The 18,926-nt window shown below is 42.4% G+C and overlaps 1 pseudogene; it reads left to right on the forward strand.

Annotated features, from left to right (window-relative positions):
* The first annotated feature begins 214 nt into the window (after positions 1–214).
* Positions 215–18,926, forward strand: part of LOC101986538 — a 24,500-nt pseudogene continuing 5,788 nt past the window's right edge.

Below are 18,926 nucleotides of genomic sequence, written 5' to 3' on the forward strand. Positions count from 1 at the left end.
TGAATATAAAATATTGATTAAAATAAAAAGCAATTGGAAATGATAAAAGAATAAAAAACCACAGTAAGTCTTTGGTGATACACATCTGGGGTTTATAAGGTTGGTCACAGGATATTATAGTTGAGAGGACTGGAACAGTGACCTCACCTGTGCTAGTGTGCCTGGAATGCTGGGGTCAAGGGCTCCAGGTGGGTTTTAGAAAACAGGTGCCACAATGCTCCTTAGAAAGGAGCAGTGGAAAAATAAGGCTGGAGCACATATCAGGGCCAGCAGAAATGAGAGCCTCATGCTTCTGATTGCTGTCACTGTTGATGGCAGGAGCACAGCTGTGGACTGGGATCCTGGAACAGGAGCGCTTCATAGAAAGAACAGGTGAGGCCTGCACCTGTGGTGCAGATGGACCGCACCTGTGGTGTCGATGCACAAGGTGCCTTGAAGGTCACGTTCTCAACATTTCCAGACTTTTCTCTTCTCTTTTTTTCCAGCCCTGGGTGTTGAAGCAGCTTTGCAAGTCCTCCACCACTGAGCTTCACCCTGGCCTGTTCTTAGCATTCTCTCCTAGGCCATGAGTGATGGTGTTGACATGTATGGTACAGACCCAGCCCAATACATGTAGCCTGACCTGAGGCATCCCCGCTTCAAAAAACTATCAGTCATCCAATTCCTAAGAGCTCTTTAGTCATAGAAGCAGTAAATATGAGCTTCAAATGGCACAAAATGTGTCGTTTAGAAGAAATAAGGATGAAGGTGAATGCTTCATTCTTATGATTTAAGTATGAATACGCCTGGTTGACTGCGGAACTCATCCGGGAAAGGATAGACGTGGGAGTTCTGTAGTTCCAGTTGAATTCATAGTCAGCTTAGCTCTTTCTCTCACACTTGAAGTTCTAAACTAACCACAGAGTGATCTTTAATCTATGTTTCTGCCTCTAACTGAAGATGTGTTTGTGAACTTCAGAACTGGGGTTTCAATAGCCATTCTCAAAATTAATTTCAAAACTCCTCCGTGGCTGTGTGGAGACTGGGAATCTGAAAGTTAATATATATTCCAATAATCTGAAAGTTAATATATATTCCAATAACCCCTAGGCAAAGTCTGCCCTCGTTGTAGAAGCATCCACAGAAGAGACCGACTACCTCTGAACAGAAAAGGGCAATTTCATCTGTTATTTCCTTACCTCTTCATCATCAGTTTCAACTAGGAAGAAGCGTGGGAAGGGTGGGTAGACTTGCTGTAAGAGATACATCCCCAGAAAAGAACACCAAATGTCCATCTGTCCTAGTCAGGGTTCTACTGCTGTGAAGAGACACCGTGATCACAGAAACTCTTTTTTTTTTTTTTTGGTTTTTCAAGACAGGGTTTCTCTGTGGTTTTGGAGCCTGTCCTGGAACTAGTAGACCAGGCTGGTCTCGAACTCACAGAGATCCGCCTGCCTCTGCCTCCCAAGTGCTGGGATTAAAGGCGTGCGCCACCACCGCCCGGCTGATCACAGAAACTCTTATAAAAAGAAGCATTTAATTGGTATTTGCTTACAGTTTCAGAGGTTTGGCCCATTTTATCATGATGGGAGCAAGGAGGCACATAGGCCAACATGGTGCTTGAAAAGTAGCTGGGAGTTCTACATCAGGGTCCACAGGCAGCAGAAACAGAGAGATACTGGGCCTTGCTTGGGCTTTTGAAGCCTCAAAGCCAACCCCAGGACATATCTCCTAATGCTTTCAAATATAGCCTTTCCCTGGTGACCAAGAATTCAAACTTATGGTACCGTTCTCTTCCAAACCAGCACACCTTCCTTTTCTCTTTCCTCTTCTTTCCACCTTTCTTCCTCCTTCCTCCTTCCCACTGCTCTGTTCCTATAGGAAATCCAATTAATGCAAGATAAAGGATAATTGTCCCCCCTCCAACTTCACTAAAACCTGAAGTGTGAGATTATTCCGTATCTACAGTTTCTAACCCAAAACTTATACGGAGACTCAGCTAAATGCAGATCCCTGGATCCCTAAGTAGCTCTCCACTAGGAAAAGTGTAGCTCTGGGCAATTGATTCCTAACAGTTCATGGTATGGCTACCCTACTTACCATTGTGTGATCTCAGGTCTTGGAGTTCTCTTATGTAAAATTGAGGTGACAGTGTTACATCATATGACTAAGAAATAGATCATTTATAGAGAGCGATTGTCACATTCCTGATAACCAACAAAATGGTACCTTAGGCCTGCAAACAAGTAACCAGAGACAAAAGTGTCAGTAGTAGAGCTTCGCTTCTGCCTCTCTCCCCACTTCTCTGCTTCCCCCTTCTCTGTCTCTTTCTCCTCTTCTCTCTCTCTCTCCCTCTCTCTCTGTCCCCCCCTTCACCTTTCCTCCTCCATAGCCCCCTGAATAAACATTCAACCTCACCCTGCAAAAAAAAAAGTGTCAGTAGTACCTGCAAACGTGTGCACTCTGAAGTCACACAAACTTGGCTTTACTTCTCTACATGATATTTAGTAGGTTACTTGACTTTGGACACTTCAGTTGCCACTTTGGTAAGGTGAGATAAGAATGGTACCAACCTCACAGAGTTGCTAGGATAGCGATGTTCAAACCACAGAATACACACACTAGCCCTTCTAAAGACTACCTGCTAGTTGCTACTGTCCAGCAGAGTGTGAAATAAAAGAGAAACGCTGCAGAAAAATTAAAGTCAAGAGTGTTCTGGTTAGTCTTGTCTACTTGGCTAAGTTGGGAAGCACTTGGGACATTGATCTATCCCACTACTAGAGAGCATTTGGGACATTGGTCCATGCCACCATTAGGGAGCACTTGGGACACTGGTCTATCCCACCATTAGAAAGTACTTGGGACATTGGTCCATGCCACCATTAGGAACTACTTGGGACACTGGTCTATCCCACCATTAGAAAGTACTTGGGACATTAGTATATCCCTACTCTGAAATTGGAAACCTGTATAGACTAAAGACGGAAAAGGGAGCAGCCAACATTACCTTTGTCTGCCTGCTGGCCACTTTGACATGAGCTGCTCACTCTCCCCTTCCCGAGGACAGACTGAGTCTCTAGGCTGTAGCTGAAAGAAGTCTTTCTCCCCAGAAGTTGTTTATGTCAGGTATTTGCCACACTGACAAAATTCTGTCTAAAAGTTTAATAACCCAGAACAAAGACCATTTTGTGACTATGAAGCCTCCAGAATAGGGGTAAGCCCAGACAGACTCAGAAGTGCTCCTTGACTGGATAGCATGTGCACACGGAAAGAGGGAGGTGGTGTACAAAAGAATGGAAGTGGGACACAGAAATACCAGTTTGTTAAAGTATGGCATAGCATATCCTGGCTTGAAAAGTTGGCTTTTGTGATTTTAATGGGTTTATTTGCTGTGATTGTTCAAAGCTCAGGGATTGTTATAAAGGTTTGTTCCTAAATTTAATTTCAGGTCACATCCAAACCTGAGTACAGTGACCATTTTAGGCCCAAACTGAGCCTGCTGAAGACATCTTGGTCCAACCTCCCCTACCCCCGAATAAGAGATTAGCACCAGATTTTTCAGTTTAGATATATTAACAGTTGGTTTAACTAAAGATGGTTTCCATGGGTTGAATCTTCTTGGGTCCATCTAGCCCATAATTGCCTTACTTTACCTACAGCATTAGTAATGGAAGCCCAGTCTAAACCATAGCACTAATAAAACCTTCACAACATAGAGGGCTCTTGACATCCATGACTAGTCTATGCACCCACGTTTCTGCCCATACGATTCCTTCTGTGAGGTTTGCTTTTTCTTGCCTTTACCCTCAGGTGCCTGGGAAGAGCCTAGCTAAGACCAGGCTTTGAAAGTCGGATCTCCTGAAACCCCTGTCCTCACAATTGCTGTGGGCTGCCCCTCATCCTGCCAGCACCACTTTCATGCACAACGATTGCAGGATTTATCATGTGACATTTTGACATATAATAATAGATCATCTTGCCAGCTAGATAGAACATCTAGTGACTGTCACATTCTTGTCCATGTCCCCAGTGCTTGCTCATGGATGGCACAATTTCTTTGCTCCACATTTTTTTAATTGAAAGAAAGTAACCCTGTTCTACATTTCAGTATATCACATCCCCCACCTTTCAAGTTTTCCCTAGTAACCAGGATGGTTGCTTAGAATAAGGATGCTTTCCAAATCTCAGTAGTCAAGATATACTGCACCTACCTAATTACTATTTGTGAAATAAATACAGGGAGGAATTTAACATATCCCTAATAGCATAAAGGAAAAGTAGCACTGCACATATCTAAGGGAAATATAAGTCAGTTGAAATTAGGTAGCTGTTAATAGTCTGTCCTGTCACCTGGGTATTCTGTCCCTTTAAGAGACAAGCCCCAACCACTCCCCTTTCCCTGGGCCAAGCTGACCACCCACTTTCTCCAGCCTGCCTGGGCTCTTTCTCTCACTGTCACTCTTTGGAAGAGGTGGCTGCTGCCTCTCCTCCCCCAGCCACCTAAGTCTAGGGTCACCCGCCTCAGCTCCTCAAGGGACTGGCCTTCCCCGTCTGGGACCAGCTGCCCCTTGTGGACGGCCACAGCCCCTTGGTGAACAGCGCCATTTGTTTTTTGTTTTTTTTTAAATCGTAACAGTAGCATTAGGAAACAGGAAGCTTAATTGGAACAATAAATCTATAGTTTTCCTAATCCTTGCTCCTCAAGCAAATGATAGCTGTTTGTCACCTATTGGAGCCCACAACACTATACAGTGAATGCACAGCTGACAGACCAATAGGCAGATCCACGGGAAGTGTATACGTACATGTCCACTAGGAGCAACCTGTTTTGCAGGGCCGCGGGAACACATGTATTTTGGAAAAGTCGCTGTCATATCTGGAAACCTTGTGAAGCCATGACCTTTCCCTTAGAAATGGGGTTCATTCCCAGAACACCTCAGCAGTGTAACCTGTAACCAGTAGTGGAATGACCTTACTCCTGCTCCATCCCTGACACCATGAGATCTTGGAGTGATGGCATTCATTCTTTGTTCTAACAGTCAGTTTACATAGACCAAATCCCACAAAATTACCAGCTAACAGACTACATAGAAATTTCTATAGAAGACAGCCACAGAGCAGGGAGGCAGTGTGCCCCACCTTTGCTAACAAACAAATCTGGGTGTCCCCAAAGCTGGTGATCACAGAAGAGATTAGATGAGGAGAATGGGTGAATCCAGGATTCAGGGATGTTTATTAACTTCATCTAATGGTTTGGAATGTCAGGTGCTTTCCCCTTGAATGCTGGCTTTTTTCTGGGCCACCTGTTTCGGAGTACTGCTTTGTCAGGTTTGATGTGCCCTCTTTGTGATTTTGATATGTATATTATCATTGTCCTTGCCTATGAAAATTTCCAACTAGCTCTGTAAAACCTTGAACAGATCAACCCTACTCTTCTCCTCCTTGCTACTTCTACTTCTTCCTCTTCCTTTCCTTCCTCTTCCTCTTCTTTTCCGTACCTTTCACTTCACTTTCTCCCCTTCACGAAAAAATAAAGAACATGCTGAAGTAACTCATTTGAGTTAATTTTTTACCCTCAGAGCCTCGTCTGCTATAGACATCCAATTCTGAGCCCTGAGAGGGTACTGAGGCTGCTATTCAAGGCACCCAATAGTCACCCACTGGTAACACAATCCTCAGATCGGGTTTCAACCAATCCAATTGTTTTCTAAAAATAAACACAGGATGTTTTGTTTGTTGGTTGGTCTCTAAGTATCTGGAAGATGATTGTGAAATTAGAGTGGAGAATGATCCAGCCTTGTGCAACTTCCCAGCTCTGTGACCATCAGCAAAGTTGAAGGTTCTTATGTTTGAAAAGCCTGGTCTGTAGAAAGAGTGATTCTCATGGCTTCCTCCTGTGACCATGTAATAATTCAATGAAACATTATTACAAGAAGCTGTGTAGTGCCTAGAACACCAAGAACTGGTTGCAGTTTTCCATAGCACTGCCTCGTTACCGGAATGCAGCCCATGCCACCTGTGAGCCAGGATTGCCACGCCTGGGTCAAATATCCTAGCTGCAAGATTCATTCCTTTTTAAATACATGAACTTGGACAACCCATTTTTCTTAATTGAACTTATTGCAAAACAGAATGGCAGTTTTACAACACTCCAACCATTTTTGCTCTGTCAGTGTTGGCTATCAAGGCCTAGTGCTCCTCCCAATTGTTTCTAGGTATTAAACAATTTGGACTTTATTTACGCTTCAAGCTGCATTTCCCAGAAAAGGGAAGCAACGGAAACAATATTGTAGGAGAAACCTTTGCGAATGATGGCTGGGGACAATCTGCTCTGTAGCACATTGTTCAGAGGGATAATTTGGGTTGAGTCGTTGATCTGGCTGATGTTAACCCTCTAACGTCCTTGTAATGCTTAAATTTCCACAGCAGCCATCCCATGGCACTAACACAGCATGTGTTTTGTATGACTCATGCACAAGCATGCCAAGATAAACTTTCTAAAGCCAATTTCCATATCACTATTGGGTTACACCAGTAGTTGCGCATATGTGAAATCAGTGTTCATGGCAGGAAAGATGAACCTTGTGAAGAAAGCAGAACAGTGAGGATGCCTGCACTTGCATTGCCCATGATACCTGTTTTTGTTTTTGTATTTTACAGTATGCATTGATTTGCCTTATAAAACTTGCCTGTTTTCTCCAAGACCAACAGGTAACTGGTTTTTGTTCACGGATAGTAGATACAGGGATACCTAAGCTAAGTATTTAGAGGTGAGGAGAGACTAGGAACTGATCTGATTGAAAATAATCAGAAGCATGTCCACAGAGACATCAACTTTGTGTCTGCCACCTAGCTCATCCTCCCAATGACAAGGTCCTCCCCTTGTTAGAGTTCCAGGGAGGGGAGCACTGGAGAGCACTCACAGGACTGCAGGGTTTGACGCCTGCCTTAATTCACTTCACTGTCCATCTTCCAGCAGAAAGAAAAGCCCATGACCAGCAAAGGAGCTGAAGCAGCACATTGTGCTCTGCGCAGGAGCAGAGCCCAGGACTCGGGGTGGGGGGCTTCAAGGGCAGAGTTTATTGTGCATGCTGTGACCCTGGCTGCCCGAGGAGATGGGTAGCTGTGGCAGAAATGGATTTTACTCACTTGGAGGTCACTAATGAAAGTGTTTGAGACTCTGGAACAGAAATAATGTGTAGGAAGGATTTTCCCTTAGGCCTTCATGGTTTAATTGGAAGATTCTTTTTTATCTTCTTAACTTATTATGATAAAGAGAGGTAATGCACTGTGACATTTCTGTTTTGTCAGGTAAGGACTCTAGCTTTTAAAAAAAAATTTGCTTTCTCTTACTGTCAAAAGAAAAACAAGGTTTTAATTTTCTAAAACACTGTATAGCAATTGTCCATGTAAATGGATTCATCTTGGTATTTCATTACATATGTGCAGTGTGCAATATTGAATCCCTCCTCCATTTGCCTCTCGTCTCGTCTGTCTCCTGCCTGACCTACTGTTTATAGCTTGCATGCATGTCATTCTGTGTCTGCCTTGTTTCATGTAACATAGCATGTTACTATGCCATTCCATTTCTCCAAGTGGTAGGCCTTTGCTCATTCTGGATGACTAATAGTCTGCCCTGGGCATTTGTACTACATTCTCTTCTCTATTCTGTTGATGGCACCTAGGCTACTACACATTGTGGCTACTACAATTAATGTTATAATATACTACAAATAATGTTGTAATAAATAAATAAGTATCTCCTTAGTCTACTGATCTCATTATTTTGTATATACTACACACAGGTAGTTATCTGCTATGGTGGGTGTGCTTTTAGTTTTTCTGAGGAATTTTCATACTGCCTGTTCTAACTTACATTTTTGCCAGCAGCGCGTTTTGCCTCCACATCCTTACTAGCATTGTTCATTTTTGTGAGTTTTATGGGATGCCTATTGTGTGTTTGTTTCCATAATGGCCTTGCTTACTAGGATGAGTATACATTTCGTTGTAGTTTTAATTTACATTTCCCTAATAGCACATGTGAAATAATTTTTATATTTGTTGACCCTTTTTATTTCTTTTGAGAACTATCTATTCACAGCCTTTGGTATTTTTAAAGTTGCATTACTTAATTTTTGCTGTTACCCTTTTTTTAGATCCCCATATATCCTGAATATACTCTTGCTAATGAATACGTGGTCCCTGTTTCTCCATCTCATGACTGCTTTTACCCTATGGTTGGCTTTGGCCCTCAGCTGACTGTGTGCTCCCTGTTTTTCTGTCTCATGGCTGCCTTTACTCTCTGTGGTTGACTTCCGTCCTTGCTGAAGCCCGGTACTGTGATATGGCTCTCTTTCTGCTTTCACTGGTTTTTGCCTGTTTCTAGCTACCCAACAGCATGGCAACATACTATGCTACATGAAATAAGGCAGACACCAAATGATACACATGCAAGCTATGAATAGTAGGTTAGGCAGGAGACAGACAAGAGGAGAGGCAATGGGAGGCAATGGGAGGAGAGCAACTTCATGGTTGCACCCTGCACACACAGTAACGAAATATCACAATAAACTCATTTATGTGGACAATTGCTATATGGTAATAAAGAATTTTAAAGCTTTGTTTTTCTTGTGATAGGAAGAAAAGAGAGTTTTGGGGTTTTTTTCTAGACTTTTCCTCACTTGACAAAACAGGGATGTCACAGGACAGCCCTCTGCATTGCCTCTCTTTTTCTTTTTTCTTTTTCTTTTTTTTTTTAGTTTTTCGAGACAGGGTTTCTCTGTGGCTTTGGATCCTGTCCTGGAACTAGCTCTTGTAGACCAGGCTGGCCTCGAACTCCCAGAGATCCGCCTGCCTCTGCCTCCCGAGTGCTGGGATTAAAGGTGTGTGCCACCACCACCCAGCTACCTCTCTTTTTCATAACACAACTTGAGAATGAGTGTTACAAGTGGATGATGGTAGATGATCTAGTGCCATGATTTTCCTAAAGAGTAAGAATTAGGAAACCTATAGATTTTTTGCCTCAACCAAGTGTCTTGTTCCCTGATGCCATGCAGATCCAGTGTTTTGAAGCATCGTTTCAATATTTCCTTCCCACCATCTCACAGTCTGGGCCCTCATTAAGACCTCTGATGGACTGAGTAGGTTTTGTAGAGTCAGGTCATAAATAGGGGACTGCTTTTTAATCTCCTGCATGTGGCTATCTAGCTCTTGGAGCACTTTCTATTCAGGAGGCTGTCCTTTGTTCAGTGTGTTTCTGGTGCCTTTCCCAAAATTAGCTGGCTGAGGTGTGCTTCCATTCCTGAGATCTTTGATCTGTTCTGTTGGTTTCTGCCAGAGCCCGCTCTGTGGCTCCCCTGGCTCCATGGGATTCCTTTAAATCAGCTATTGTGGATCCTCAGCTTTGTTCCTTTTTGTTCCAGATTGCTTTGGCTACTTGGGGTCTTTTGTACTTCCACGTGAATTTTAGGATTAGTTAGAAAAATATAGTTTTGTATTACAATGTTTGCTATTTTCTTATCACTTCTTCAGAATCATATCATGTTTTGGCAGGGAAACCTTTTCTCCTAGATTCAGAGCTTCAGCTTTATTGAAGGCCTAGGAGAGCAATCAGGCATCAAAGGCCTGCATCCCAGGGAGACTCAGCCCCTAAAGGTGGGTGGTTCGAACCATGATTCACAGCCTCGCTACAATGTCCTCTGAATTATCTCTGCATTCCGCTTCTTCAAGCTGGTTTGTATCTCACAGCATTCTCCTGGGTACCATGTGATAAAGGAGCACACAGGGAAAGCAAATCCCTCTGCAAAATTGCACTAGTTTCAAATGAGAACTTTATGCATAGTTATATAGTTCCAGGTCTTGGCATAATTTGTCTTATTATCCTCTTATCTCAGAAAAGGACAATAGAGCCCATGGAGGTCAGTTGGCTAACCTGAGGCCAGGCAGATCTTAGAAGCAGTTCCAAGTTTCCCTTCTTCCAAACTTCTTACTGGGGCAGTATGCAGACTTCAGAGGCAGGAAGCAGAGTTCATGGCCTGACTCCACTCCGCTTCTTCTGTACCTTTAACATAGTCCTTGTGTTCAGCTCGGTGTCTTCATCTCCAAGTCGGAGAGAAGAAATAGCATTTTTTTCAAAATTACAGGGCTGCAAGGATGAAATGAGTCAATATATTTCGGGTTGCTAGGGCGGCGTTCACATCTGCAATACCAGCGGGTCCCAGGGCGTTACACTCAGCCCACAGCGGGGCATTCAAAAGTTTCAGGATCGGTGACAAGAGTTGATAGTAGTCACTCAGTGATGGAGTGTTCACTGAGTCAGCCTTAGAGAAACACTGTGCGCTTGGGGTGGTAGGATACCCTCACCATGTTAGGTGATAATAGCTGATACTTGTCACTCAGTGATGGTGCTGGGACACCCTCACCATGCTAGGCTTCAGCTGTTGTCTTACAAGCATCAGCATGGGGGATGGTGAGCAGGAAGTGATATCCAGTCTGCTCCAATGGCTCTAGAACCAACATACAGTTTATTTTCCTTTTTACAAAATAAACTATTTTTCAGTTTTAGCTATTGAAACAAGGTCTCACTATGTGTCCAGAGTTTGCCTCAAACTTGTGACTTCCCATCTCAGCCTCCTGAGTGCTGGAGTTTCAATAGAACACCTCCATGCCCACAGTTTCTCATTTATGGCTTTTATTATTCTCAAAGACCTAAAGAATCATCAAAAAACAAACATACACTACGTTGATGAGATGCAACTAGTGGATAAATGAATATGATGTATATTTTTTCTAGATATACCATGAAAATTATAGTCATTGTAGAGATCATGAAATGATAAATTTGGAATATCTGGTGTGAGGACAGTTCCAGGATGTAGTCAGGACAAGGATATTTGTATTCTCATCAATGTTTACACTGGGGCGCACCTTACACAGGGCCAGCCAGGCCTAAGTGTTTGCATGGCTGCTGTTTGTGTCTGGGAACTACCTACACACTCGGCAGGAAGGGAAAGGCAATGCTTAAATGGAGAGGGCTACCATTTGAGGGGTTCAGGATCACTTGACTAGCCCAGTAAGTCACCTGAACCAGAGAGAGAGAGACAGAGAAAGATAGAGACAGAGACAGACACACACATACAAAGAGAGAGAGAGAGAGAGACAGGGTCAGAAAGAGAGACACACACACATACAGAGAGACAGAAACAGACAGACACACAGAGAGAGACAGAGACAGACACATACATACACACACAGATAGGGACAGAGACGTCTAGAGACGGAGACAGAGAGAGAAATCTAGGTATATATTTCATCTCACTCTCTTCTCTATAAGACCCTGTGCTAAGGGCTTCCTCTAGCACACCTCTCGCAGCCCTTAACCGTACCCCCTCCACTTGCCTTCAGGTTGCCTCTTCTGATCTCACTCTCCTACGTCACTCGGCTTCTCTGCCTGGCTCAGTTGCCTTCTTCTGGTTGTGCTTGGCACCAGCAACACTGCACACAAGCTTAGATGAGTCTCCTGCAGGAGACCGAAGTGACCCAAATGGGACTCCGCAGCATGATGTACTGTCTTTATTACTAACCTAACCTTTTTGGTTATTGGTCCTACTTCCTTCTGGGTAGTAAGAAGATAAGCAAATCTATTTTCTGGAATTGTTGTAAGAGTCATGAAGCATGCTAAATGTAAAATTTTTGCCCAAGTCCAGGGACTTTATCATTATAAAGGGATTCCTTCCTTCACTCAATGAGGACAACAGGAACCTAGAGCCTGTGGTAGAAAGGCCTACAAAGGTTTTCACACCTTACTTCTGGGTGATGTTAATATAATACAATTTATGACAAAGGGTTTTTTTTAGAGTGTGATTGCCATTGCAGACATCATTCAAATGGAGATTTCTATAACTTTTAGGAGGGTTCAATCTGATCACATGACACCTTAAATACAAAATCTTCTTGCTGAAGTTAAGACAGGACCATGTGGAGAGTATGGGCAAGAGAACAGCCATACTACTGACCCTGTTCCTAGTGACAGCAGCAAAAGAGTAGGGACTGAGTTCTACAGTGGCTAGAAAGAGAATTTGTCCAAGAATCTAGTTTAACTTTGGGGCAGACTCATTCCAGAATCTGGAAAAGACACAGCATGCATAACCAGTTTTGTGTACTCAGAGCAGAGAACACCACGCCCAGCCCACTGATCCACACAAGGAAGGGATAATCCCTTTAGTTGTTTCAGGATGGCCATACCTGTGGCAGTTTGTTCCTCCAGCAACAAGAAGTGAACACATGGTTGTATCCTGGATTGAGTCTCAGTAGGAAACAACTCTAGAGGAAATGAAGATTCCACATCCTCATCAAATGTCCCTCCAAGTTTGTGATAGGATAAGACTCATGACACCAGAGGTGCTATGGCTTGAATATGAATGTCACCCATAGAAAAGCATTTGTTCCCTAACTGGTGTGCTGTTTTCAGAGGCTGTGGAACCTTTAAGAAGTGGATCCTCGATGGCAAAAGTGAATTGCCAAGGGTAGACTTTTGAAAATGACATCCTTCTGTTGCTAGTTGCTCTCTCTGCTTCTGATCCTCCACTATGTGAACAGGAACCGCCTCACCTTTACTTCACGTGACCTTGGCCACACGTTCCACACCACTGCAAACTGCAGTCCTCTGATGCTCTGAGTCAATGCAAAGCTTCCTTCTCTCAAGTTGTTTCTGTTGCTTATTTTCGTTTCAATGGCAGAGAAATAAGCAATGCAAGCAGCCCCCTCCAGAATCGTTAGCTGTAGCTACACAGAATTCAGGGGGTTCAGACCGTGATGGTACCTTTCACAGTGCTGATGGCCACAGCTGGAGAACTATGAGGCTTGGATACTAGCGATGAAGCAAGAAGAAGCTAAGGAGGAGGCATGTCATCTGGTGGAACACAGCCAGAGGCCAGCATGCTGTGTTGTATGTTGATAATAAGCATGATGTAGTTGCCCTAACAAGACTTGCGCTATATGTCCCTAGTGTCACAGAAGACTTCCTTATTATGAGGGACACATTCCAAGGCTCCCTGGTGTAGCCAGAGTGACTTCAGGATTGATATTAAAGGGGACCAAAATTAAATGTTGTCTGCTGTCATGAGGCTCATACTTGCCTGAGGAGACACTATCCAAACGATGTACTCCTAATCACAACGGTGACATACTGTGCCTGGATAAGGCTGTGTTGGTGATGTAATAAAGGAGTTTCCCTGTGCCTCTTTATCATTGGTCAGAACGCAGACTTGCTAAGGAAGGTGATATACAGGGAATCCCCCCTCATTGCCTCATAGAAAGTATCGCCATGTCCCCATCATCCTGAAGTTGGAGCTCCACAATGAGACTGAAGCCTGTCCTATGTTTTAAAAGAAATACCAGATGATAGAAACGCACTGCATGTTAAGTAAGTGCCTTAAATATTAAAACAATCAACTGAAAAAAAAGAGAAATAAGTGCAGTTAATAAATTCACTTACCCAAGACTCTAAAATATCAAGATGAATTACATGAAAGCCTTAAGGAAATTTTTTATAGTTATATTTTTCCTTAATAAGTTTTTAAAGTCTATTCTATACTCAAAGCACTCTATTTGGGTTGGCTGCCTTTTTCTTTAAAGGTATTGTTCTTGAAGTATGATGAGCTTCAGCTGTGATTACAGTGTGGTAACTCTGCAGTATAAACAACAGTCTCCGAGGACTTGATAGTGGGACACTGGGAGCTGAGTGAGGAAGGACATAGCTGCAGCCCGTTCTTGAATCTGCGCTTCGTGAACATTGCTTAACAGGAATCACGTGACCATATATCTCAGAGAAACAAAGTCCTTTCCCTATTCTCCTGTTTGCAAATGGGAACTTGGTCCAGCAGAGTATGTTGTTGAGAAAACAGCAGAGAGGTGACTTGCTTCATTTTGTAGATATGGAGGGTCAGTAATTCTGTTAGGCAGGTAGGAAAAGTCCACCCTGCCCCAAGTAAATAAAGATGAGAGTCACAGAGCCTCAGGATTGAGAAATCCGCATGAAATAATACTGCAGGTTTGAGAGACGAGGAAGGGACAGCAATCAGAAGACGTCGTGGAGAAAATGTGATCCACACAGATAGAAGGGCTGAGGCAGGAGCCTAGAGAGTAGAAAAGAGGACTGTGTGCTCCAGAAATAGCAAGAAACCCAGCAAAGGTAGGTAGGAGGAAAAGGTGCTGAAATTGAAATAGAATGGTGGAGCAGAACCAGGTCCCTTGTGCCCACAGATATGTAAGGGGCTCAGACTTCACCCTAAAATGCACTGTGAGGAGGTGCACATTCAGAGGATGAACACTATGGCCATGCTTGGGAGAAAGATGCTCACCCAGTTTCTGCGTAGGAAGTTCCCAGAGAGCAAGCCTAAGTAGGGCCTGATTACAAGAACAATAGAAAGGGGCTGTTTGGAGATCCGCCTTGATGGTTAAATCCATAGGATGCAGGAATGCATTCGATGTGAGGATCGATACAGAGATGTGAGGGAAACTCCAATTCGTGGCTCCCACCATATCTAAGAGTAGAGAACCGAAAAGGAGAAGTACACACAGAGAGGATTGAGAGTTTCATGTCTTTCTGTTGTGAGTCTTTGGTTCTTGGCACATCCAAACAGGGCCTAATTGTCCCAACTGCATCCATAAGCTTCTAACTTTGTATCTTTGTCTCCTTACCTTCAGTTGCTACTTATTATGGTACCTTGCATAAAGCCCAAACATACTACTTTGATATAAATTGCGTTCCATTTTTTCTTGCTGTGTCAAATGAAAATCAATATTCCCCCTTTGATGTGCCATGTCTCCTATGAGCTGCTGGGATGCCCTTGCTATTCTCATGTCTTGCCATATGTCACACTTACCAAGGGCATCTACTTCACGGGCATGTTTCATCTCTCTGCACCAGGTTCTCCTCTGATATCCTGATGTATAAATGTGTTCATCAGTCTGGCCTCACCCCTGCAACCTTTGCAAAACATCTCTGAGATCACTCTTCTTCCAAAATTACCCAGCACCCCTAGACTGCATCTTTTTCAGAACCCTATGATGTCTCATTCAAGCATCTTTAATACACCACTTGTCATGAATGAGTCCCAGCTGTGAGCAACTCTCCTTATTGACCATGGAATCCTGGAAACAGGGACTGTGTCAAGTAATCTGTCTCAAACATTAGCTCCTTGTATTAAAAGTGATCAAGTCAACCCCTGAGGGCTATGCCCGAGAGGGGAATTATTCTGATGATAATAAAATGCCAGAGTCCATAGAAAAGAAAGAACTCCAGGATGCCTGAAACTAGCCACAAAGAGTCAGAAAGTCCATGTGGTAGAGAGATTTGAGGAATATTTAATTTGACCTTAGAACTCAACCATCCCACTTCAAGGAATCTACTATGAAGATCAACTTAAAATTTTGTAAAAAATATATTGGTTATGAGCTGTAATGTTACATAAAAAGTAAATTTTCATCAAGGAGAGGCTAAAGCATATTCATAAAACGGACCAGGATGCATCTATAAAATAGGAGGTGATTTCTGAGAACTGACAAAAAAGTTTTTAGGATATACTTTAAAGGAAAAAGTTATAGAAAGGTGTTTGTTACATTAAATTTTGTACAGGAAAGATTAAGAATGAATACACTGATGATTTTAAGAAATATTAAATCTCTGTGTTATTTGCCAAATAAAGCACAAAAATGATGAACTTAAAACAGAAAAATGGCTATTTTTGAGATAATTGATAATGTGTTTTCTGATATTCTGATCTTCAAATAATAAGCCCATTTTTCTTGTATTTATAGGAAAATTAAGTGGAGAGAAGAGCAACTATAAAGCTGAATGCAACCAGAAATGAACTTACACGGTACACATGTGTATTTTTATATTTCATTAATAACATTAGAATTCATGAAAACAACTGTTGCAAGCCAGCTGGAGACCAGAACTCTGGCTGTCCAGTTTTTGTACCCTGTACAGTATTGCTACATTTGGATGCTGAGTGCCTCAAAATGCCCAAATGTAAAAGCCTGGTCTCCGATTTCAGGCTGTGGAACTAACCTCCAGAAGCTGGAGCCCTGCAGGAGTTCTTTGGGTCCTGAGGATAAACTTTCCAGGGAACTGTGGTGCTTCTGTCTCTTCATTTCCCTTCTGCCAGCTGGTGCAGTGAGTGACGTGACTGTCCCATACCCCTGTCAGGATGTGTTGTCCTGTCACAAGTCAAAGCAACAGACCACCTGACCATGGACAGAAATCTCCAAAACATCATGGGCTCAAAGAAAAACACACATTGGTGCTTTTAGAGAACAGAATTTCAGTATAAAAGTTATACTAGTGAATATTTATATAAAAACTTGTGATGGAAAACGGTAGCTAGTTATGATGCTTATTTTCTCCCTGTGACATCAGCAGGGCCTAGAACCAATGGCATCCTGTTCTTGATGATGTCACCTTCCCATAGCCGCCTCATAAGAACCAATATAAGCAGAAAGGAAAGACACAGACTTTCCTCCATTCACAAGGTTATCAAGTAAGAAACGGAGATGGGCTGGTGCCATCAGTCTCTGCTTTTCACCACACAGTATAAAATCAACGAAACAGGTTTTCTGAATGAATGTAAAAACGTAAGAAGAGTCGGGATCATAGAAATCTTTTCTTGCTAACATGTGGCATGATTGCCTTTACTGATTGAAAGAGGAAGAGCCACCGTTGTAATAGAAAGATGTACTTGCACTTGTCTTTGAATGTTTAAAGTTAGAACCATTTATCATTCTGAGAGTACAGGACTCCTGATGCAATTCTCTATTATATGTTTAGCATCAGCCATGAGCCAGTCCTTCCTATAATTGTCTAACATAGTCAGTCAACCTTCTAAAGTGAGTTTCCAATTGAAAGGATATGTAAGTGCAGAAATAACTCTGTAAGAAAATAAACAGACTAATATAGAACTGTGGGAACCTTCTGCAAGATGACTGAGCTGCACTCATTGAACAGTGGCAATGGGACTAGGAGGAAAAGTGTGAGCCTTTAAGTTAAAAGAAATAAATTTATAGCCCTAGGGAGGAAATCTGCTGGCCTTAGGTAGCAGATTCTGTCTAGAGGTTTCATCATAGCCTGGGATCAGCGAAGTGACAGGAGCTTAGACTGAAGAAGCCCAGCAAGCAAACATTGGGTCAAGTTCGAAGCTGTGAGCTGTCTGGAAATGAACATTCTGAGCACTTAGGAGGAGCACCTGAGAGCCTCCTCTCGACTATTCCTGCCGCCTCTTAGTGAAGGACTAAACAGCCAGCCACAAATAACTCCTGGTTGCAGTATACACAAGGGAAAGAAGGCAAGCAAAGATGCTCTCAGTGCCTAGAAAAACTCCCCTTCAGTGATTCCTCACCATCCACCAGCAACATGGCCCCTGCCCTCGCAGATACAGCAATGAATATTGTATTTCCCTTTGTTTGGGATGGCATATTTGAGCAAATATTGAAACATACCTAGCTGTGTCTACCCCACGCCTTAACGCAGGAAAAATAAACATGAGGGCATCATGAGAATTAAATCCACAAAGCCAATGAAAACTTGCAAAATTTCCCAAGAGAAATCAAATTTAAAAATTCCACACAAATGAAAGTCTATGGATGATAGATGGTGACAACTGTGTCCGTAATGCTCAGAATCCAGGGAAACTTGTTTATATGAGAAGGAAATAAAACACATAAAGAGGAGTTATCTACCGAAGATGGGCAGAATGACTTTGGTGATCGTGGCTACAGATGGTTACATGTTTTCACACTGGAATTTGTGATTTTGTCCAATTTGCAATTGAATAAAAGTACTAAGACATTGTTCCTACCTGGGAGGAAAAAAAGAATCATGAAGAATGTATAACTGATGAGAACGATTTGGGATGGAGTGAAACGAGTCTGTAGGCCTCTCTTCGTCCACATCGAAAACTGTCATGGTGGCTTCTGTCTAACATTTTTTCTTGAGACTTGGGAGTCTCTGAAATCTTGCAACTTTAGAGAATGGCTTGGTCTGTAAAGTGTGCTGAATTTTGATCAACTTCAATCCTTTGCACACTAGCAGTTATATGCTCTCTCATCCCAGACCCCATCATTGGTGGCTCAGTACACGAACCTGCAGTGGTTTGCATAATGCCTGTAGCATCAGGTTGGGAAATAAGTACTCTAAGTTTGAGAGATCTACTGACTGATGCTTTCCCTAGATTGCAGAGAAGTGTGTAAGAGACCATTACTGTGCCCCCTCAGTCGGTCTAGGCCCCTTCTCTCCATATTAAAGCAATTTACAGGGACCCAATGCCCTATTTTTTGTAACCTGTCCAGTTTTTTTTTCCTTTCTTGGAAACCAGACATTAAATATTTAGATAGTTTAAAAAAATCACAAGTTTATAAGGGAAAAATTAGAAAGTGATCATTCATTCCCAGGAAAGATTTCAGAAAGTTTGAGTTTGCACTTACGGCTAATCTTTAGGACAACCTTCAAAAATTGTTGAAAGAATAATTAACAAAACCCAAAGCAAAAATAAAAATAAGACAAATAGAAAGGGGGGGAATGACATGATTTCTAGAGTCATAGAATTTTTAGATTTAGAGAACCTGTTTAAAAACAGACAAGGCGTGCAAAGACACACTCAAAGTGTGGAGAACTCAACATAAAAAGTCAGTGAGGAGAAGCAGTTCCTGACACAGACTTTATAAGAGATCTACTGGCGGAAGATTGTAGAACAGCTGTTACAGCTATGCAAAGAACTAATGGAAGCAGTGCAGAAAATAGAAAAGCCACTCAGGACCAAACTGGAGCCATCGATAAAATAATAAACTTGAGATGAAAACAACCACCTCAGAGCCAAAAGGTGCAAGAACTGAAATTTTTTAAGTTATAGAATGATTTATTTTTTTTTAAAAAACATGTTTTTATTCTT

This window comes from Microtus ochrogaster, chromosome 5 (assembly GCF_000317375.1).
Source record: "Microtus ochrogaster isolate Prairie Vole_2 chromosome 5, MicOch1.0, whole genome shotgun sequence".
Taxonomy (NCBI): domain Eukaryota; kingdom Metazoa; phylum Chordata; class Mammalia; order Rodentia; family Cricetidae; genus Microtus; species Microtus ochrogaster.